The sequence below is a fragment of the Zonotrichia leucophrys genome, chromosome 5, assembly GCF_028769735.1.
Source record: "Zonotrichia leucophrys gambelii isolate GWCS_2022_RI chromosome 5, RI_Zleu_2.0, whole genome shotgun sequence".
Taxonomy (NCBI): Eukaryota; Metazoa; Chordata; class Aves; order Passeriformes; family Passerellidae; genus Zonotrichia; species Zonotrichia leucophrys.
Window position 1 is genome coordinate 47,619,336 of NC_088175.1, and position 22,532 is coordinate 47,641,867.

General features: G+C 50.7%; 1 protein-coding gene across 2 annotated transcripts in view; it reads right to left on the reverse strand.

The window, feature by feature from the left end:
- The window catches only part of BAHD1 (bromo adjacent homology domain containing 1), a 35,111-nt gene extending 16,535 nt beyond the window's left edge, over positions 1-18,576 (reverse strand). For both annotated transcript variants that reach the window (XM_064715198.1, XM_064715197.1), the window contains exon 1: positions 18,444-18,576. The gene's annotated coding sequence lies outside the window, so the exon portion shown is untranslated. The remainder of the gene's footprint in view (positions 1-18,443) is intronic.
- Between the last annotated feature and the right edge of the window lie 3,956 nt (positions 18,577-22,532).

The window sequence follows — 22,532 nt, forward strand, 5'->3', positions numbered from 1 at the left end:
AGATGTCATCCTCTTGGCAATGTGTTTTTGGGGTGACTGAGTTCCTCCACCCCCTTAAACAGGGTATATCCCATGGCTGGTGCCCCAGGAGGAGAGCTTGGTGGGGAACAAACACTTATATATGTCTACACTTTTCTTATTAGAAAACCAGGCTCTGGGAATTAGGAGGATCAAGTCACACAGAATTTCCTCCAGAATTGAATTATTCTTGCACAAAAGGCTAAATTGACCACATGCAACCTCCGGAGTTTGGAAGAGAAGTACAATTTTTAAAAATGGATCAGGCAGAGCAGGATTTGGCAGAAGCAGAACAGGTATCCTGCAGAATGTGCCCTGGGGAGGACAACTCTTCCCAGGCTATATGGACCAGTGACTTCCTTGCAACTTTCATCCTATTTTCTACTGTTCCTACTGAGAGACTGAGCCTCTGGTAAAAATCCCAAACTAAAAAGCCATGGTTTGCCTTAAACCCAGCATCAGGCACCTTGTTCTTCTCAAGTTTCCACAGGCAGGAGCCTGATCCAGCCTAGCACCACACATCCTGGGGGATTCGTGCTCTCAAACTGGGTGCTGTAGCTGCGACTGTTCATGCCAGAGATGCTCTGAAGTTAGGAAAAGGCTGGGAGGGGCTGAGGGAAGGGGGTGTAAGAGAACTGGGATTGTTCAGCCTGGAGAAGCTCTGAGGTGACTTAACTGTCCATTCCAGCAGCTGAAGGGGCCCACAGGAAAGTTGGAGAGGGGCTTTGAACAAGGGCCTGGAGTGACAGGACAAGGGGGAATGGCTCCACCCTGACAGAGGGCTGGGTTAGATGGCATATTAGGAATAAACTCCCTGTGAGGGTGGCAAGACCCTGACACAGGCTGCCCAAAGAAGCTGTGCCTGCCCCATCCCTGGCAGGGTCCAAGGCTAAGTTAGATGGGGCTTGGAGCAACCTGGGATAGTGGGACGTCTCCCTGCCCATGGCAGGGGGTGGAACTGTTTCAGCTTTAAGATCCCTTCCAACCCAATCCATTGCAGGATTCTATGATTCAGTGCCAGCATCTATGGAACAAAACCTATCCTCAGTATGGACTACTCAGGTTTTTCCACACCTCCACAATCACCTGCACTGCATGGATTGCTTTGTGAGGGGGATGCCCCTGTTCCCAGCTCACCTGGGATCCAGCAATCCCTGCTCTTCCCTCAGCACAACACAGAGACAGAGCTTTTGAACACAGCTCAAACTCAGCCCTCTGACAGGCAAATGCATCATTCCTCAAAATCAGAGTCCTGCCGAGCTTCCTTCCAGCGAGTATTGTGCTCCTGCCGGCTGAGAAGGGAGAGTGGCAGAGCTCTTCATCCTCTCTCCACCTTTGTATTGCTTCACAAAGCACAGAAAAGCTGCCTGTGCCCAGAAGTCTCCAAGAAAGTGCGAGACAATGTGAAGAACTGAAAGATACTTAAATCAGAACCACCCATTTATTGCTCATGGCTGAGGAACTGGATTCATGGTGAGAAGACAGTGAGGCGTTGGAAATTAAAGTTTCAAGCAGCTCAGTCTATCCAGCTGCATGCAGAGTCCACCAAGCACTTTAAAGCTAGTTGGAATTGCTGTCTCCTTATCATACAAATCACAGAATGGGTTGGATTGGAAGGGACCTTAAAGCTCATCCCATTCCAACTCCCTGCCGTGGGCAGGGACACCTTCCACTGGCCCAAGTTCCTCCAAACCCCATCCAACCTGGCCTTGAGCACTTCCAGGAATGGGACAGCCACAGCTTCTCTGGGCAGCTCCTTCCTCAAACCAGACTGGTTCTGAAAAACCATCTTTCCAGCTGCTGAACCCAAACCAGATCAGGATAAAGAAAAATTAAAACCACTTCTAGTTTCGTGCTAGAATAAAACCATTACCCAAACAGCAAACTCAGGAGAGAGTTGATGCCTCATTAGCAGGAAAAGAAGCAAGTGGGATAACAGCTGCATGTTCTGTAATCATGCAGCTGCAGCATCTGTCTCTCTCTCTCCAGCACTTGATTGCAAGTGAAATTAGAAGAAACTAGTCTGGGACTACCCCTTCAAGCCCCATTTCCTCTCCAGAGCTTCACTACGGAGACGCGCGCGTTCCAAGAGACGATGCCAAAAGCGCAGAAATTAAAGCTTTTAAAGCTCCTAATCCATTTGGCACTTCAATAACACACAAAGAGTTACGACAACACCGATCCTCCTCTCCACGCACGGCACCGCTCCGATGACTCTCAGCCCCATCTACTTGAATTCTGTCTATCCATTTCCATTGGAACAGCTTCTGCTGTGACAACAGCCCTACAACTGTGAGTATCTGGAGGATTGGCTCCTTCCTCCCTGCTGCTTTTGCAGGCGAGTAATTCCCAGTGCTCTAAGGAACGTGCTGCACGGAAGAAGCCTTGCAGGAGCTTTGGGAAATCCGGATAAATCGCAGCAGCATCAGGTATTCCCGGCTGAGTTCCTTGAATGCCATGCACGTCCTGTCAGTGGAAACATCTCCTCCCTCTCAGACATTCAGAAAATCTGTAGCTGTTGGAAGCTACAATCTGTCTTCCCAGGGTCCAGTCCTGATTTTTCTCCTGAGATCCATTGAAAGCTCCATCATTCACATGCTCTGGAGGAAACTGTTTATACAGAGCTCATTAGTCTGCAGCAAGGGCTGGCTTCTCTCACTCATCAGCATAGCTCTGACCATTGTACCAGAGCAGGGATAAATGGGATACTGGGAAGAAATTCTTCCCTGTGAGGGTGCTCAGGCATTGGCACAGGTTGTTCAGAGAAGGTGCGGCTGCCCCTGGATCCCTGGAAGGGATGGATGGGGCTTGGAGCAACCTGGAATAGTGGAAGGTGTCCCTGGTCATGTCAGAGGGATGGATCTTTAATATCCCTTCCAATTCAAACCATTCCAGGATTGTATTATTCATTGCCAGCAGCTCCTGAAAAGCCATGTGGACACGCAGCCTCCACAGCTTCCAAAAGGCTCATAAAAAGGGATGTGGGGCAACTCTGGCACAGCCGAGAGGATCTCTGGGAGCTGTCCCGGACTGCGCTCTGCTTCACTCCTTGCTCCAACGCCCCTAATTATCCCCCCGTTGCGAAAGCCTGTGTGTGCTCCACCACCCGGCTGGGAGCTCTGCAGCCCGTGTGTGGCCGTGATAAATCACAGCCAACTGCAATGAGAGCCCGGGGCTCCACAGCCCGAGAGCCGAATGTGTCCGACAGGGAGCGAATCCGGCCGGGCGCAGCCTGACCCGCGCTGCCCGGAGCCACAGCTGGGAACACCCCGAGCAGCTCCCGGCTGGTTCCTTGGGAAGGACTGCCTCAGCCTCGGTTATCTGCTTTCAAATCTTGCCTAGTGGCAGTGCTCTGTCTGGGGAAGCCAAAATTACATTTCTCTGGCTGTTCTCACACTCTCCGCAGCCTCAGCAAGCGGCATTCTCAGGGAAGAGGAAAGGGGAAAAAACAGGGGGAAGAGCCGGGGGGAAAGAAGAGGGGGATAAAAAGAAAGGGAAAATAAATGGGGGGTGCAAAGAAATGGGGGATGAAAAAGTGGGGGGAAAATGGAAAAAGTGGGGAGAAATTGGGGTGAAAATGGGGTGGGAAAAGAGGGGAAGAAATAAGGGAAAAGGCAAGAAAACACCAGTGGAAGTGAACAATGTACAAGCGTGGGGGAGAGTCACAGGATATTTCCTCAAAATCCACAACAGGGCAGGTTGTTTGGGCAATTAACACAACCCCGGGAAAGCACATCTTTCTCAAAGGCACCGGCTTTTCTTTTCCCCTGTACGGATGGTAAGAAGCTGTAACACTGTGTCACGTTGCCGGCGACAGGCTGCCCCCAGCAAAACAGCCAGGAAATGATGAAGTGAAAAACAAATGTGGGCACCGATAAGTGACCTCAGCAACTCCAACATCAGGCACCAAACCCCGACCAAGTTTGAAGCCCCAAAGCTTTGGGGTCTGGCACATACTTGCATTAAAGCAAATCCCAAGTTTCTGAAAGCAAAGCCTTCACTGAACACCCGTGATCAACACTGGCAAAACCACTTCCTACAGCCTTGAAGAAATGCAGAATTCCACCCCAAGAGCTATCACAAGCCTTTTGCTTGTGACCCCAACATAAAGCAGCGTTGTTCTGGGTCTCTGGTACCTCTGGTGCCTCTTCTGCTCTTCACAGCCTCCCAAATCCCACTGAAATCGGCTTGAGTGGGGTCAGAGCTCGAGAGGCAATGGCACAGCCACAGTTTCATACTCACTCTGTGCAGAAGAGATGCAAAAGCTGTAATTACAGGCAAAGCTATCCTTGCCATCCCAAAACTCCAAACCCACTCCAAAGCCAGAAAAAACTGGAAGCAGAGACCAGGATTTGTTTCTGTGCCCCTAGTTTCTTCAGAGATGGATAACATGACTACCTTCCTACTCTCAAGAGGGGATGTATTTTCTTTGCTTTTCAACAAGTTAGGGAGGGATGCACCAGGAGGAGAAGGAAATTTGGAATTAATGGATTCTAGAGTGTGATAGAGCATATGGCAATTCCCAAACAGCATCCATCACTTGTGCTTCCCACAGGAGCCTCCCAGCTGCAGCAGCAACCCATGGAGAACCATGGATAAGCAGCCTAAGCATGCTGCTGCAAAGGAAAGCCCAGGTAGGGCAATGGAATTCCCTGGCATTTGCAGGTAAGTACAAGGATGTGGGGGTGGAAATGAGGCTGAGCTTGTCTCCAGGCTGACAATTTGATGGAAAGAGATGCTTTGACACTTGGCTTTTGCTGCATCACTCCCCAGTGAACTAGTTACTAAGGTTTCCTTTTAATGAAGGCATTCAGAGTCCAGAGATTAGGCAAGAGAAACACGGGAAAGGATGGGATGGTTTTTCCAGATCACTTGGAAAAACGACAAGGCTGAAGCTTACACAGATATTGCAATCCTGAAATATCCCAGGGAACAGCAGCAGCAAGAAGGAAAGGGACTTTTTGAAAGAGCAAGTAGTGCCAGGATAAGGGAGAATGGCTCCCCACTGCCAGAGCACAGGGTTAGACAGGACATTGGGAGGAAATCCTTCCCTGTGAGGGTGGGAAGACCCTGGCACAGATCAAGCCCAGAGAAGCTGTGGCTGCTCCATCCCTGGAAGTGTCCAAGGCCAGGCTGGGCAGAGTTTGAAGCAATCTGGGATGGTGGAAGGTGTCCCTGCCTGTAGCAGGGTGTGGAATGAGATGACCCTAAAGGACCCTTCCAACCCAAATAATTCTAGGATTCTCTGACTCTATAAAATACCAGATCTGTTAAATACCACCCCTTTGCATAGAATTGCCTGTTACAACTTTAAATAGGTTCTGTACAAAGCTGCCATGTGACAGCTATGCCAACAACACCCTAAAACATGCCTATAAGTAGTTTGAAAAACCAAGTCAAAAATATTCCGGGACAGCTTTTGCAGTCGTGTTTATAGAAAAAGCACAAGCTTTGCCAATCAAGGTTTTTAAAAAAAATAACCCACACAAGCCCCGCTCATCTGATTTTTCATATATGCAAAATGCAAACTCGATTCCTTCGTGGCAGAAGGCTGAGTCTGGTAAAATATCAATCACATGTCACTTTGCTCAGATAGCTCTGGCACCCTTCCTGTTCCACAGGCAAAATGGAATAACAAATTATTCCCAAGGCTTTATTTTGAAGAACAAGGTGTAAGGTTTTTCTATAGTAAATATTAAAGCTCTTCTATATATTATAATCACATCCTTCCACGACTGCTTTAGGAGCTTCCTCCAAGCTGCTGAGCTTAAATAATTCAAGCGGCGCCGTGATTCTGTGTTCTACACGTGCGGCTGCAAACTCTGCTGCCTGTGGGAATTTCAAGGGCAGGTGCATCCCTGCCAGCTCCTCTCCATGTCACGGAGCTGTCACTGCCATCCTAGCTCTGGATGTGGATTTCCCTTCTCCTCCCTCGGGTACCTCTCCCCCACAAAGGTCTCCATTCACTCTCTCCTGACTGGGAACTCTCGGCACGGCACCCTCAGCATCCAAAGACAACACATTCCTACTCCACGAGTTCAGAACTGGCTTTAGGGGAGATAAAAGAAATGCAAGAAATTCAGGGAAGGGCAAGGCATTCCTTCTACACGGCATTTAACTAAATGTTTGATTTAAACTTTTTTTTCCTTTAAATAATCTTCATCTATTTTCCTCACCTCAGTGTCCCTCAAAACTGCCTGTTCCCCACCTCAGTGACCAAATCCTTCACACTATGGTTCCAGGTATGGACTCTAGGAATTATCATCTCTGAGGAGTGCAAAAGGCAGCCTGAATATGAAAATGTAACAGACATGCATGTTTATAACCTCGACTTAAATTCACAGAAGTTTTAAACCCAAGCAGGCAAAACTAAGTTCTGTTAAAGAACAAGTTCATGTAGTATTTTCGAGGATTCTTGTGTTCTGACTCATGCCCAGTTGAAATACACTGACCAGAACTACCTCTTCAGACTAAAACTGCTACCTGAATTATTTTCAGTTCTAGAGTAAGTACTTCAGACAGTATCATCTTACATCTGGAAATATCTTCTGTTTCTATATGGTTTAAAAAGTAGTAGCACACCACTTCACCCTCAGCTGGTTGCAAGTTTTCCATACAGCAAAACAGCTCTCTGGGATTTCCTTCACCAAAGGTTTTGATTCCTCTTTCTATTCAAAGTTTAACAGACATTTCAAAAGAAAACAGACTTTCTACTTCTTTATTCTCACTTTCTGATCATCACTTGAAACACCAGCTTTAACCCCACACGTTCCCAGCTGAGGACAAAGGTGACAGAGGATGAGCTATGCTGAGCATTTTTCCACTTGAGAGTTTCAATCCCAATCCACAACTCAAGTCAAAGAAAGACTTTACAGAACTCTTGCATTCCCACTGCAATTCCTGGAACCAAACCCTCTCCTTCCCTGATGTCTTGTAAACCACAGTGCTGCACTGAATGCTGAGCAGAGCTTAAATCCAGAGCCAACCTTACTGGATTTGCACTAGAATCAGAGAATCTAATTCTTCCCTGTGAGGGTGGTGAGGCCCTGGCACAGGCTGGTGGAAGATGTCCCTGTTCATGGGAGAGGGTGGAAATGGATGAGCATTAAGGTCCCTTCCCACCCAAAACACGCTGGCATTCCATGAATCATAGAATGGTTTGGGAACTCCTGGAATAAAAGTCCAGATGTAGCTTGAAAATACATGATTTTTTTTTCCTTCATAAAATACAGGACCAGTCACCACCACAACCACTGGTGTACATTCACACATCTTGTGGTGCCACGGGTTTAGCCAAGGCAGAACTGCCAAGCTTACCTAAACCTGCTTTAAACTCTTTCCTCCCTCTCATTAGTGCCAGAGACAGTATTTACAAATCAGTAACTCACAAAGTAAGTGAAGCAGTTCCACTTAAAATTTCACAACTCAATTGGTTTCAGTAGGTCAGTCCGAGGAAATGTAGCACTGCTGAATTGTGCTGCAACAGCTGACACCTCCAAGGAGAACAAGTTCCTTAATTCCTAGGGTGTTAGCAGAGGAATAATTTAAATTTGGGTCCAATTGGATCATTTAAGCCCAGGAAGCAGGTGACTCGGTGTTGCCAAAGGTCCTGAGCTGAGCCAGAGGAGCATTTCTAGGGACCAGCAGCTGGCACAGACCAGAAATCTGGTGACAGAAAACTTAAGCAGAAGCTGGATGTTGTAACATGTTAAAATCCCAGGAACCACAAGCCAAACACAGGCAATTCAGCCACTTTAGACAAGGAGAAACCCAGCTTGCTGGAACGCTGCTTCCATGAGAGCCCGTTTAACTCCCATTAGGAGCTGCCCCAGCCCTTTCATCCCTTACCCACATCGTTAGAGGTGTATTTAAACACACACCTTTGCCTGTGCCCCGGGTTTGATCAGTCAAGGCAACAAATAGCACCTTTAAACAGAGTGGACAGGGTTTGCAGCCAGTGCTGGGAGTGATCTGGTTTATATGCACTCATTAAGGCGCATTTATCGACCCACACGGGCGTGATGCTGCTCAGAAAGGCAGCAATTAAACACACTCAGCTCTCCCAGCCAGGGCTGGGATCAGACTTCTTCAATAAGGTGGGTCTTACAGACTCCATCACACTGAAATATTGTTTGGATTTCACTGTACCTTGCACAGCCAGGAAGGAAATAAACTTAAGAGTATCAGGAATGGTTAAGAGCAGTGACTAAGTCACAGCCTTGGTCCCAAGAGCTCTGGGTTGAATTCTGGGGGGATGCTGAATGCTTCTATTCTCCCACAAGTGTAGGTCACCATGGAGCCAGTGGGAACTCCAGAGGATAAACCATCAGCTCTCTGGCAAAGAAGCCTAATTACAACTTCCTCTGGGGAACCACACAGCTTTTAAACAGTGCAGCCTAGTTTTATGGAAATGCCACAGGTGCTCCAAATAATTTTCAGGAAGATCCCTTGAAGTCAGGCTGTGGATTCAAAACACCCAGGTGTGCTGAGTAGTAGGGAGAAGAGTTCTACAAGTACTGTTCTGCCAAATGATGCTCTGATACTGCAAAACCACCCCCCACGTGCTTCCTCCAGCCTCAAGGAGAATATTCATTATAGGGAAGAAAACATCAAAACTTTTGAGGAACTCCTAGCACTGACAAGCAGAGAAACAAAAAAAATAATCAGAATCATCCCCTTCATTATCAGCTACAGGATTTGAGAACATTGACTGCACATTGAGGTGTTCAATATGTGGATCAGAGGGATGGGGAAGGGAAAACTGCCCTCATCCCTCCCAGTCACCTGCACAGGAGCACAAGGCTAAAAGATGCACACAGTTCAGAACAGCAGGCTCCAAGGAGTGGGGCACAAGGAGGCCATGTGTGAAGCCAGACCATGGGGAATGCGAGTGGAGCAGCGATCCCAGAGGGATTCCTGAGCTGCACGAGCTGCCAGCTGAAGCAGAGCCAAAGTGGCAGCGGGAGACGCTCGCAGCTACCGGCCCAATGTCAGGAGAGCTGGTAGGAACTTTCCAGGAGCTGCTGGAAGATCCAAGCAGGCTGCAGCAGGCTCTGCTTTCCCAGGCTGTGCCCAGAGTGGAAGGGTAAACAGCTGATAAGGAGGAATGTGCTGCAGAGCCCCCCCCAAGCAGGCAGAACCCCCTGCTATCCCACAGCTCGGCCCAAGGACAATTCCCAGTGCCCGTGCCCAGCACACACCTCCCCTCGGCCAGTTTGGCTGCTGGCAGCCCAAATCTCAGGAGATTTGATCCAAAAAGGATCTGATGCTGGACAACAGCTGCAAAGAGCTCAGAGCTGAGGAGTTTCTGTCTCAGATTGCAGTCACAGTGCACAAGGAGAGATGTATCCACGCAGGATATCCCCAGACACCAGAATTTCAGCTACAGCTATCTGTCACAGTAAAGCATTTTAAGGCAGCAGCATTCTTCAAAGTAAAATGACAGATAATATCCCATTTTAGAGCTCCAAAGCTAGTTCCTCACTCTTCATTTCAATAACTAAGATAAACATTTTATTTAACAGCTGTATTAGCAGGTAGAAACATGCTTTGCTTCAGAAAGCCAGGCAGACTTACAGCCCCAGCTTTCTGCAGCATTTAAACTCTCAGTTCAAGATGAATTCCTGGAAATGGGGCAGGGGAGCCCTCATTTCTTCTGAACAGAAACCAAGCACAAAGTCCACGTTTGAGTCTCCAGCCCTGCTGCTTCCCACCCCGCTTACAACTTTGCCGCACACATGGGAGCGCCAGCAGAGCTGAGTGACACTTCCCAGAAGATGCCACAACCTCTGTCAGGTCTCTGCTGGGGCTGACACAAGGTCTGCAAAAGGAACAGACCCCAAATTACCTCTGGGGCCTCCTGCTCAGTGTCACCTCACAGCTTTCCTTCTGTGCCTCTGCTCGACCTGGGCTGTGCCTGGAAGTTCTCGCACCTCTGGTGAAGGATGAGCTTTTAGGGAGCCACAGCACCTGCAGCTTATCTGAGGGATCAGGAGCAAATATCCGAATATTCACCGATTTTCCTGCTCCCCAGGCAAGGCCTGTCACAGTTACTGCCCTCCAAACACAAGTACATCAGTCAGTATGCAGCATTAAGGTGTTTTATCCTGGAATGATTTGAGTGGGCAGGGACCCCAGTGATCATTCCATTCCAAACCCCCACAGGCAGTGGTTTAGACCTTCCACTAGCCTAGGCTGCTCCAAGACTCATCCAACCTGGCCCTTTCAACTTGGCAGGGACACTGGTCCTCAATTTATCTAAACACTTTCCATTTATATTTTCATGGGGGTCTAAATACACATCTGACAACTCCTTTGGGTCCATTCACAGCTTGCTTTGTTCAGCTGAGGGCTGGACAGGTTTTTACACGGCTGCATGAGCTCTCCAGCCTGAGAGAAAGAAAAGCAGGACCTCACTGCCCAAACCCATGATTTCAAGCATTGGAAGCAGCTGCATAGGACAGTGGTGGAGTCACCATTCCTAGAGGTGTCTAAGGAATGGCTGGACATGGTACTCAGTGCTCTGGTCTGGTTGACAAGCTGGTGATCAGCCACAGGTAGACCCTGATGATCTTGGAGGTCTTTTCCAACCTAAATGACTCTGGGATCTACATAAGAAAGTGCAGAGCTCTACGAGCTGGACTGAGGCCTCACAGAAGCACCTGAAGCCACTTTCCTTGAGGCCACTTTCCTTTCTTATTTCTAAATTCACTGTATTTGTTTTACACATAACACAGGCTACTCCAAGATCAGCCATCAGACCCTCAAGGCCTCCAGACACTGCTCTATATAGGGTTATTACAGTGAACTGGAGTTTAATTATATTTAAATAGTGAAAAGTCAAAGCGCTGCTGCTGCGCGAGCCTCCCTGCCCCTCCATGATCCATTTCTCCCCACTGCCTCCCATGGTTTCCTTGGAAACATATGCAAGCTTAAATTGGATTGACATTCACTTAGTGGACAGATGGAGTTTGGAACAGCCCAGCGCCTGAAATTCAAGGCCGAGCCTTGGGATATGTCACGTTATCAATACAAAAACCAGCCCCCGAGCTTTGTGGCAAGGGGAAGGATCACCTAATTATTCAGTAACGAGCTCTGAGGTGGCATCTCAGGAAGGTCAGCGCTCACCCATTGTTCCTGATGAAAGCAGCGGGCTGAGCACGCGACCAGTTTTGTTGGGAGGGAAGGATTTAATTTTTGTTAAGCGCTGGGAAAACAGGGGAGTTCTTAAGCTCATTAGTGGTTTCAGGCAGGAGAACTGCAGCAGATCACATGTGGGCTGAGCACAGACAGCGATGCTCCATTCGCACTGTAATTAAGCCACTTGCATCCAAAACTTCATCCCTAGGCTCAAGTTATTCCTGGTAACTGATCCTGACCCACAGACACCGAGAGGGACAGGGTTTGTACCACTCCTCTACAGCCCCAGAGGTGGCAGGACTGCACCTCCAGCAAAGCTGGCAATTTATTCTCAAGTGGGAATTATCCCCTGGGTCCTCTTCCACTACATTAGAAGAAACAGAACCGTGAAGAAATGAAAATGAAAATAGCTTTTTTTTGGAAGGTTGGCTAAACATTGCTTCCCAACCACACTGTCTGCCCTAACAGGATTGGAAAGGATTCGCCTTTTTCCAACCAAAACACAAGGAGGACAGTAGTAATCCCACATAACTGCATCCCTAGAGATCCCTGATGAAATCCAGCATCTAGGAAGGACAAGATGACAGAGTTCTTGGGAAAGAACAGAGGGGCAGCCAGCAGGCATTGCATATTCCCCCTCACCAGGAGCTCTGCCCACCACATGGTTATTGCAGGGGCCATCTCCAGGTAATCACCACCTCCAGGAATTAGGGACACGCCACAGAGTCAAGGTTACCAAGTAATTTTTAAGGAAAAAATTCCCAAAATGCCTGGTTTACTTCTGTTGCTTGTGCCATTTGCTGAAACCTAAGGAATTCCCAGGTTGGGATTTACCTGTCCAACTCAGCATTTCCGTAGCTGTTCTGACATCTGGCATTTGGCCAGGATTTCAATAAAATCTCTTTTTTCTCTGTCTACACGTGATTATAGCTGCCAATTCCTTTTCCTTTACTATCCTGCTCACCTTGGAGAGAGCTGCTCTGTCTCCTTACTCTGAGCCATCTCCAACCTTGAATCCTTCCACTGACTTTCGCTGAGCTGAACAAAGGAACAAACCCAAACATGCCTCTTGCATCTGTTTCTTACGAGTTTTTTATTCATTAAAAATAAACCTCCTGCTGCCCACTAGTTCCCTCCACAAGCCTGCACTTTCCTGCTTTCTCTCCCTCCACAAACCACCCATATTTATCAATATGTGATTATTGCAGCTTAATCCTCATTGCCTGCATTTCCCCCGGCGCCTCTCCATCCTCCCTCAGCAGAGACCTCGATGCTCCTCTCCACCCCGCCTCAAATCCTGCTCTTTTCCACAGAACTCCCAACCCTGAGCCAGCGGGAACACGCTCAACCTGCCAAGTGCCCTGACAGAGGCAGCGCTCCCGGAGGGATTCCAGGGACGTGGTCCCGGCCCGTTTCCCGTTAGGACGCTCCTCAGTTCCCCGAACTCTCCCGGCGCGGACGCGGCACCGGGAGCGGGGGCTGCTCCCGGCTCCCGCCGCATCCGCCGGGGCCGCGCTGCCCGCGGCTCCTCCGCCCGCTCCCTCCCGCCCCGAAAGCCAGCCCGGCCCAGCCCAGGCACCCTTCCCCACTGCTCTCCCCCGCTGCCCAGGCAAGCCTGCTCCAGGTATTCCGCACGCACACGGAGACACAATGAAGGCGAGCACCGGATAATGCTGTGCTGTGGGAAGGCTGGCTGAAGCTCCCGATTTTCCCTGCTTCCCACAGGCCACAGGCAGGAACAATAGAAGGCCAGGCACGGTGTAAGTAGGAAGCAATGCCTGGGATCTCGATGCTTCCCTAGCACTGAGATTTTATTTCAAGGATGATAATTCAGACACTGAAGAATCAGCTGCCAGCAAAGCAGTTTTATTCCAATCAATGAGAGGAAAACGTCTGCTTTCTATTTCTAAGAGCCTCGTAAATAATTTGAAATATTGAGATACAGGCAGCCTCTAAAAGCCAAGATCTTTCATTAAAAAAAAAAAAATCAAGGCTGCTGAGCTGTAGACTTTCAAAGCTGAGCATGAGAAAGCCCTTCAAAAACTGCTGGAAGAACAATGGGTGCCAGTGAGCGCTCCTGTGATGTGCCTTACAAAGGGGGAAAACCTAAAAATCGTCATTTTCTTTAGTCATACCTTTGTTTAGGAGAACTGGGACACGAGGAATGCAGCACCCGGCAGCTGAGCCCAAGCATCATCTTATTCCTGAGCACCACACGTTTAACACAAATCCCACCCGCTCTCCACGTGCCTTTTCCCGAGCGCTTCCATCCACAACAGGGCAGAGCCCAGGGAATACAGCAGGAGAAAATTCCCACCTGGGCTGCAAAATTCCCCTTGTCTGGCAGAGGAAGGAGGGAGCCACGAGACACCCGGATCCCAAAGCCTCCCTGCTCCCAGCATCACCGTGCCGGCTGTGCCATCCCATGGGATGAGCTGACACCCTGCCAATGCCACCAGACTCCTGTCACGGTGCCTGGCTGCACGTGTGACAGCAAACACCCCTCAAATTCCCGAGCTGCCAAGTCTCCAAAAGCACTGGGAATTTTAGACGGTGAAGGAAGCAGAATGACAAACCGAGGGATTCCAAGCGGGCTCAGAGAAGGTCCGGCCAAACACCTCTCCTGAAAATGCAGCTCTGACTTGGGTTAGAGGTGATAAAAGCGGCATTCCCGGCCGTGCCACGGGGGAGCAGCGCCGCGGCAGGGCCCCGAGCACGGCGTGCTCCCGGGCAGTGACACACATTGCCTCCCCATTTAACAGCGTTTATTTAGCTGTCCCCAGGGGGGACTGCCCGGTGCCACCGGGCTCGCAGGGCGCTCCAGCGCTCATTCCCACACGGTTTGAGTCAAGGAAAGACACAGCCATGCCTTCCCCCGTCATCAACCAGCAAGAACCCAGCACTGCCAAATGAGAGCATCACTCACAAAGCAGGCCAAAACCAACAGCGTCCCCTGAATTATTTCTGACCCATGCGGAGTTAATAACCACCCGCCCTCCATGGAAGATGTCCTGAAATTTAATGTATATCAATAAGTAGTGGATTGAAGGGAAAACAACTGCTCCTCCAGGGCAGCCATCCTCATTTTCAGCTGCTTTTCTCCAGAAGCAGAGCAGCACTGCCATCCCCACTGCGGGACTTCCACTCTGATTTAAATCAAATTATTCTTTGGAAATTATACAATTATAATTTTGAGAGACCAGAGATTTCACAAAGAGGTTCAGGTTCAGTTCCCTCAGCTGACTGCACTTCTTATATCCTGCCAGTTCTCCATACTCTGATTTTATAGGGGTTTCACCCACATGGCCAGAGAAAAAATAACATGGAACAGATCAATTAAACTCCAATGGCACAAATATTGACAGGGCCCAAATGAGTTGATTTTAAACCAGATTTCTATTTGTTTTTCTTAATGATACCCTTGGCTTATCTTTTTAGTAACTTCAGTCCCTCATTTCACTTTATTGCATGATAAAGTTTTCCAGTGTCTTGTTCTCCTAATGGAAGGGTTTTTTTATTCACATGAAATATTACTGTGACTCTATTCTACTTTATTTATAATAAAGCTCCATGCTAAAATAGCAAATCGGGACAATAACTGAACAAAGTTATGGCACTGTCCCATACAATCTTGTTTCTTTCTGTCTTAAAAGACATAAAACCAGTAGTATCAAATTTAAGTGCGTTTTCCCCATTTCAAGGATATCAGGTGCCAGTACAAGTGTGAAAGCACAGAGAGTTAAATTGTGATGATCTTCTTACAGGTAACTCATTCACTGAGAACAACAACCTGGCCACGAATTTCAATATTCTCTGCCATTAAATCCATGTCTTTGGTCTAAATAAAAGAGGAGCTGCCATGCTGGACAGCTGTGATCATGGCTGAAGGACCCAAAGCCTCCAGTCCTCATGCTGAACACAAGGAACAATTCCTTCTGAGCATCCTCCACAGAACATCCCCTGTTCTTCCCTTTAAACACTGTCTGCATTCAAAACTGCAGCGTCTTCCAGACTTCACACTTGGAGAATAGCTCAAGACAGCCCAAATCTGCAGCTGGGAATATAACCAGCTCACCTATGAGCTGCTGGACACGGGCACATAAATCATCACTCACACTGGGAGTTCAAGAAGGAGAGCAAACCAGCCGGTCAGAGCCCTGGGATGGGGAAATCCCCCGGGATGGAAGCACATCCCTCTCTGTCACAGCCCAGCCACCCCAGCCCCTGCCAGCTCACAGCTTGTGTTTGAAGCTATTTTCAGATTTATGACTTCTTTGGGCTGCTTATTTTTGGTTGCTTTTTTTCCCCCTGTATTTCCAAGTCATCTGAACACTGCTCCATTTATTATTATCAACATGAGAGTTATGACTTGGTTCGGCTGCTTGGGCGTGGCGCCGAGGCCGTTCTGCTGCTGCCTCCACAAGCTGTATCCCCTGGTTAACTGAGATCCCAGGACCAATGAGCTTGGAAAAGAACTCTGAGATCATCGAGTCCAACCTGGGACCAACCACCACCTTGTCACCCAGCCCAGAGCACTGAATGGCACATCCAGTCCTTCCCTGAACACCTGCAGGATGGGCATTCCACCACCCCCCTGCTGTCAGCCCCTTCCAGTGCCTGTGAACCCTTTACAGGAACAAATCCCTCCTGATGTCCAAATGGAGAAAACTAACTGGGAGATGGGGCAAAATAAGCCCCACACTGGATGTGATATTTGCACATCTCTGAGCACACCTTCCTGTTTTTGCAGAGCCAGATCTCATCATTCATTCATTTGCTTGTGATCTGAACATGATGCCAACCAGCGAGCACGCCTTTGCCTACCACTCCTAATTATTTTTCAATTGTTTACTTTGGACAGATTTGCTGCTAAGGGCTTATTTTTAGTGCTGCAGCAGCATTAGAAAAGCTTTTGCTGAAGGGTGGATTTCCCCCCAAATCACAGCCAGGCTCTCCCTAAATTGGATCTCCACAGACCAGACCGGCACACATGTCCCACAGAGCCTCCGAGTCACACAACAGCGATTAACACCACGACAGCAAACAAAATTAACCTGCATCACCTAAAACACAACAAGTTCCACCTCAACAGGAGGAAGAACTTTCCACTGAGGGTGGCAGAGCACAGGAGCAGGCTGCTCAGGCTGCCTCCCTCTCTGGAGGCATTCCAAACCTGGACACATTTCTGTGTCACCGGCTCTAGGTGGGGATGGTCTCCAGAGGCCCTTCCAACCCTAACTGTCCCGTGACACTGGTTAAAAAGCCAAATAAACACTGAGGCTTCCAGAGTGGAAACAGAAAGGTGATGCAGACAAACTGGCAAGAAGGACAGAGTACTGACACTTAACTGAATGATTCAGTTGGATGAGAACACGTCAGTGGCCTCCAAAATAACATTTCTGCCTCAAGACACAAGGGTGTGACTGTTTTTCCCCCAAACCCCACATTTCTAAGTTGCATCTTATTGTTCTGTGCAACTGTCACCATCAACCCCCAGCAAACAAAGCATCTAGAAAGGATCCACTGGCACAAAGTTCAGGGAATTATTTTTCCCTGCAGGCTTGGCGTTTTCCAGCTGATTTTACACCTATCAGTAGCACTACACTTCTCTGCTCTGCTCCAGCTGGAAAGCAGTTGGAAATGCTGCACTGAGTTCATGAGCAAAACAAACAGAAATCAATGTTTAAATCCAAAACATCCTGGTAAATCACACTAATGCACAATTTCCTATCACCAGCAAACATTTAGACAGTTCCAGCTGAAGCATGAGAAAGATTCAGGTAGCCAGGACATGACAAACGTGAAGGATGGCCCGGGATGAATATGTGAGCAGGATATTTCTGTTAAAGCGATCAGCAGCGTGCTGGTATTTAAATCACATTAAGATTTCAAAAGCATCAGTCTATCACGCAGCTCGTGTCACTCTTTCTCACAACCACGAGGACCAGAAGCCTTAAAATAAAACCCCGAGCCCCCCAGAACACCAGAGAGCCCCTCAGCGTGGAGCAAGCACTCGCTAATTGTGGCAAACTGATGGACAGATCAATTAACTAGGCAAGCAAAAGCCCGGCAAAGCCTCTCGCTTTGAGGTTCGCCTGCTCCTGACAATGATGACTTCAGATGGAGAGCGAGCACGAGGGGCAGCTGGATTCTTTAAAACAAAACACAACCAGAACCTCTTTCAGATAAGCATTTTGTGGAAAGAGAGAGGGGAGGGGGAGACGCAAACAGAATAGATCCCAAATGCTCGTATTTTTTAAGTTTTCATGGCTGCTCTCGTGAAAGAGAGGGGGTTCCTGTGTCTGCCTGTGCCGGGGCAGGGAAAGGGACATCGGGGTGTGGGTGTCCCCGCGTTGGGGCTGGCTGTCGAGCAGGAGCCCGGGGAGCACTTGCTAGTCTTCCCGAGATCTGCCCAGTCACATGTGCTGGCTCCTGCGCCTTATAGAAGCAGCTGGAAAAGAGGGAGCCAGCGGAGCTGCCTCCATTAGGAGCCACCGCTACACAAAAGGAGAAGAGGAAACAAGCCGTCGGCCACCGGAGCAGCCGGCAGGAAAGGAGAGATGTCCAGAGCCACGGGGAGCGCCCGGCAAGTGGGAAAAATCACGATGGAAATGAAAACTGCTCTGCTGTCCCCCAAAGAGGCTCGATGGTACCTGCTTGACAGGGACACGGGGCGCGCAGCCCGCCCGGCATCACATCCTGCAAACCATCGGGAACTCGACGCACTCAACCGCACAGCGCTCAGGGGAGGGGCTCACGGCCCCGCTCGGGCGTGGGGAGCCCCAAAACACCAACCCCAGCCAGCCCGTCCTGTGCCAACTCCCGGCCGGGCAGCGCCGGTTCAGCTCCGAGATCCGGAGGGGCCGAGGACAGCGACGGCTTTCCCCGGCAATCGCCCCCGATCCGGCGATGCCGAGGCGAGCGGCCCCCGGGGCGAGGAGCCCCCCGGGACCACGAGCCCCGCAACTCCCGCGGGCCCCCCCGCCCGGCCCCGCCGCCTTTGTGCTGCCCGAGCGGCAGGGGCGGAGGAGCCCGGGGGGTTCGGCGGGGCCGATCCGGCCTCGCACCAGTGGGACCGCGCGGGGTAACGGCGGCCCGGCCCGGCCCACCCGCCACCGAGCCCGCCGTGCCCTCCCGGCGCTTCCCCGCCGCCGCGGGAAGTTCCCGGTGGCCCCGCGTACCCCCCGCCCCCCAAACCCCAGGGCGGCGGCACCTGCTCCCGGCCCGGCGGAGTTCCCGGGGGCGGAGGGACGAGCCGGCGCCGCGAGGACCGCGTGTGGACTCACCGGGAGGCTGCCGCAGGCCCCGGGGGGGAGAAATCCAGCGGCGGGAGCGCCGCGAGTCCCGAGCTCCGCGCTGCTGCTGCGTCAGCGCCGCCGCCTCCTCGGCTGCGGGATGGGGACGAGGCGCCACCGCCGCCGCCCGCCCCTGGCCGCGGGGCGTCGCGGAGCGGGCGGGCGGAGGCCGGAGCGGGCGGCGGAGGGGCCGGGAGGGGCGGAGGAGGGGGCGGAGAAGGGACCGGAGGAGGGACCGGGGGCGCCGCCGCCGCCGCGAACTCCCCGCAAGCCGCGAGCGCCTCCGGCCTCCTTCCTGCTTCCTCGTCCGCAGCCAATCGCCGCACGCCGCCCGCCGCTCGCCCCGCCGCGCCGGCCAATCACAGCCGCTTCTCCCCGTCGCCGCCGGCCAATCGCCGCCGCGCCCGCCCCCGCCCCGAGCCCCCCTCGGCGCCCCCCCACTCCCCTCACGGAGCCCCCCACTCTGCCGCCCGTCGCCAGTGGCGCGGGATAACCGGGAAACCCGGGATAACCGCCCCGCCGGAGCTCTGGGGTAGCCCCCGGTGGCCGCGATTCCCTCACAGGACGGGGGCGTGAGGCGACCTCGCGCGCCACTCAGGCCCCCCCCTTGGGTCCCTCAGAGGCGCCCGAGGAGCCCTCGCACCTCGCGGGTGTGCCCGGCGCATCCCGGGGGCCGTCACACTCACACCGAGCCCTGCATCCAAACTCGGGGAAAGTTGTATGTCCCAGGGGTCCGGCGGGAGCTCCGCTGAGAGCTGCCAGGGACGAGAGGCAAAAGGCAGAGCGGGTTTGAGCGCCCATCATTCCCATCCCGAGATGGGCACTGGAAAGGCCACGGACACCCCCTGTGTGGTGGCTGTCTCTGAGCAGCCTTGTGAGTCAGCACCAGGGGAATATCCCGTTGCGTTTTAGGGAGAAAAGGCCAACAGGCAGTTCTCAGGTGTCCCAGAGCTTCCCCACAGAACCTGTCCTCACTGGGACACTTAGGTGTCCATGGCTTCCATGGTCTTACCAACAGGTGAGACATGGCAGCAAGGAGAATATCTGGAAAACTCCATCTTTTCCTGGACAAATGAGTTTAAAGCCCTAAAGCAGCCCAGCAAGCCACGGAAGTTATTTGATTAGTATCTTTAGCAGTACCACAGTCCCCATCACGAAAGCCTCTCCACCAGTTGCAGAATGGGGTTTTCACGTAGAATCATGGAATCTCCTGAGCTGGATCCACAGGAATCAAGCCCCACTCCTAGTCCTGCACAGGACAGCCCCAAAATCCCACCATGTGCTTGAGAGCATTGTCCAAACACTTCTTGAGCTCTCTCAGGCTTGCAGCTGTGACCTCTTCCCTGAGGACCCTGTTCCAGTACCAAATTCATCCTATTTCTTTTAAATTTGGGAAACACCAGGGAAGGAACTGGCACATGGAACAAGCAACCCATGGGGCTCCAGGAGATAAATACACACACAATAAGGGTGAGACCCTGATGATCTGCTTGAAATTCAGCTAAACTGCAGGAGACTTAAGAGCCTGAAATACTTCCTGCCTTGTTCCAGTGGTCTACAGGGATCTTGCAAACAACAGCAGGATCAAGCACTGCTATGATTATTGCAGGATCCAGATGTTACACAGGAGAAGCTTGAGAGGAAATTCTGCTATTTGGAGACACTGATTCCTGAAACAGATATCAGTCATTGGTGATGGAGCAGGGAAAAATAAGTAAACTTAACAGCTACACCCCTGGAAGCCCTCAAGGTGCAGTAGGGCAACTCTCCTTAAAAACTCTCTGATACTGTGTGAGAGTTGCACTTGGATGATCCTTGTGCATCCTTTCCACTTCAGGATATTCTGTGATTACCCCATTTCACTTCCTCCCTTTGGATGCAATTTCCCAGGCTCTATTCAATGCAGCTGGACATCACCAAGAGCCACTCCACAAGCACAAAGGTTCTGTCTCCTCAGACCAGAGCTGCTCTCCACCTGAAAAGTGAAGGCAGCTCACGGTGCTGCCAAATTGTTCCCTAAAAAATGATATTTTATTGGAGTTTTTCCCTCTGCTGTAAGCCACAGGAACAGGAGGGAAATCGCAGCACTCTGAGATCAGAGTTCAATCTTGGTGTTACACAGGGCACACTTAACTCCAGTTGTTAGATGTGTTCAAGTGACTTCCAAAATCTCCCACCTCAGACTCCCATAGCTAAACAGAGTGATATTTGAGCAAAAAAGTGAAGAATCTGGGAATTCCAAAGTTCTGAAATCCCCCTGCAACTCAAGCAGCAAACCCACAGTGTCACACTGTTCCAGAGGGAAACACTTGGGCAAAATTCATGCTGAAGTTTGATGACAAATATTATTTAACAGCTGCTTTTTGGGGAAAGTGGAGGTGAGGCCACCTTCCCTCTTCCAGGTGTCTGGAATAGGAGAACATCTGGACAACGGGCAGGTTGAGGATGGGGAGCTGTGTGCTCCAGAGCTGCACAAGAGTGAAGCACAACAGAGCCATCTGCAGAGCTCCCTCTCCTTTGAGATACTAATTTATTCTCAAGTGGGGCTTTTCCTTGTCCCTTTCTCAGAGGGATGAGGGGGGAAAATGGGAAGCTAATTGCTGATTCCAGAACAATATGTCTGTGTGTCTGCCGGGCTCCAGCCTCTGTCAGGCGGGGACACAGCCGAGATGCAGCATTTGGGCTTTTTCTCCCCTTATTAACTGGGAAGAACAAACCACCAAAGCCCTGACACGAGATCTTCCTACCCCAAATTCTGGCTTGTTTTTTGGGAAAGGGATAACATCCAAGGCTATAGACTGCCTGAACAGCAGCACAACAAGAATATTTGTCCCCAACTCCTCGCAATTTGGGCTGTGGCAGCACCTTGCTGAGGTAGTGCCTGTTGGTAAAAGGGTTCTAAAGCCCCATGGCTGTGGGGGAGCTGGGCCAGGAACCAGCAGGGATTAAGAGATTGTCCCTCATTGCACACTTACCTCCAGGTACTGGGGTGGGACAGGCACACACAGCTGAGCCAGTGCTAAAGGAAAGAAGAAAAAAGAGGATTTCACCGTTAACAAAGGGAAAACAGGGAAAAGGATCTTTGCAATTTTTTGATTTTAAATTTCAGGGGTAAAAACTTTAGTTGTCCCACAGGAGAATGGGAAAGTGCCCCAGCAGCTCACTGTGGGTCAGGCTGGCAGATGGGTGTTTGCACTGCACTCAGAGCTCTCTGACTTTCAGGAACAACTATGTTGAGTTTTAAAGCCACAGGAAATCCAAGAGGAAAAACCCCCCAGCAGTGCTGCAAGGACAGAGAGAGGGAGCCTGGAGCTCTGGTGTCCGTGATGGCAGGAGGTTGGCAGCCCCCCTTGTTAATCCAGGTGGGGAGACAGTGCATCCCTGGGAACTCCTGAGCTTCCTGCACAGCCACAAACTGATGGAGAGCTTCCATTGCCCTGGAAGCTTGCAAACAGGCACGGAAGCTTAAGCAACAACCTTAATCTGAGTAAGCTGACACACTAAGAGCAGCAGTGTGGAGGATCCTGCACCAACTGGTTCCTTGGCCGGGCCTCAGGGAAGGACTTGGCTGCAGGCACATCTGCGAGGGGGAGGATGGCCAGCCCCACCTTCCCAAACAGCCTAGTGGCCACAGATGGGGATAAACCCATCCCTGGGTCTTTATGTAGCCCCTGTCTGGCTGCACTGACAGGGCTGGGTTAAAAACTTTTTAATTTCAGCTGCATCCCATAGGGATCCTGCCCTTTCCAGGCATATCCCTTACTAAGAAACATTCCCAAATCCAGCTGTGTGATCCCATCCCTCCTGATGTCTCCACAGAAAAGGTGCTGGTGCTGCACTGGCTTGCTGGCAAAGAGATGGGTTTTGGTGGTCCCCTCCTTTCCTTCTCCCTTCCAGGGTTAACCCAGTAACTGCAAAAGGCCAAATGAATCCCTGGTGGAGCTCCATGGACTGACTTGGAATTCTATTACACCAAAAAGGCAAATTGGCTGTGAGTGTTCAGGTCTGCAGCAAACCAGCTGTGGTTACAGAGGCAGCTTCCTCTGAGATTTCTGTTTAAACATCAGCATTTGCTCATTT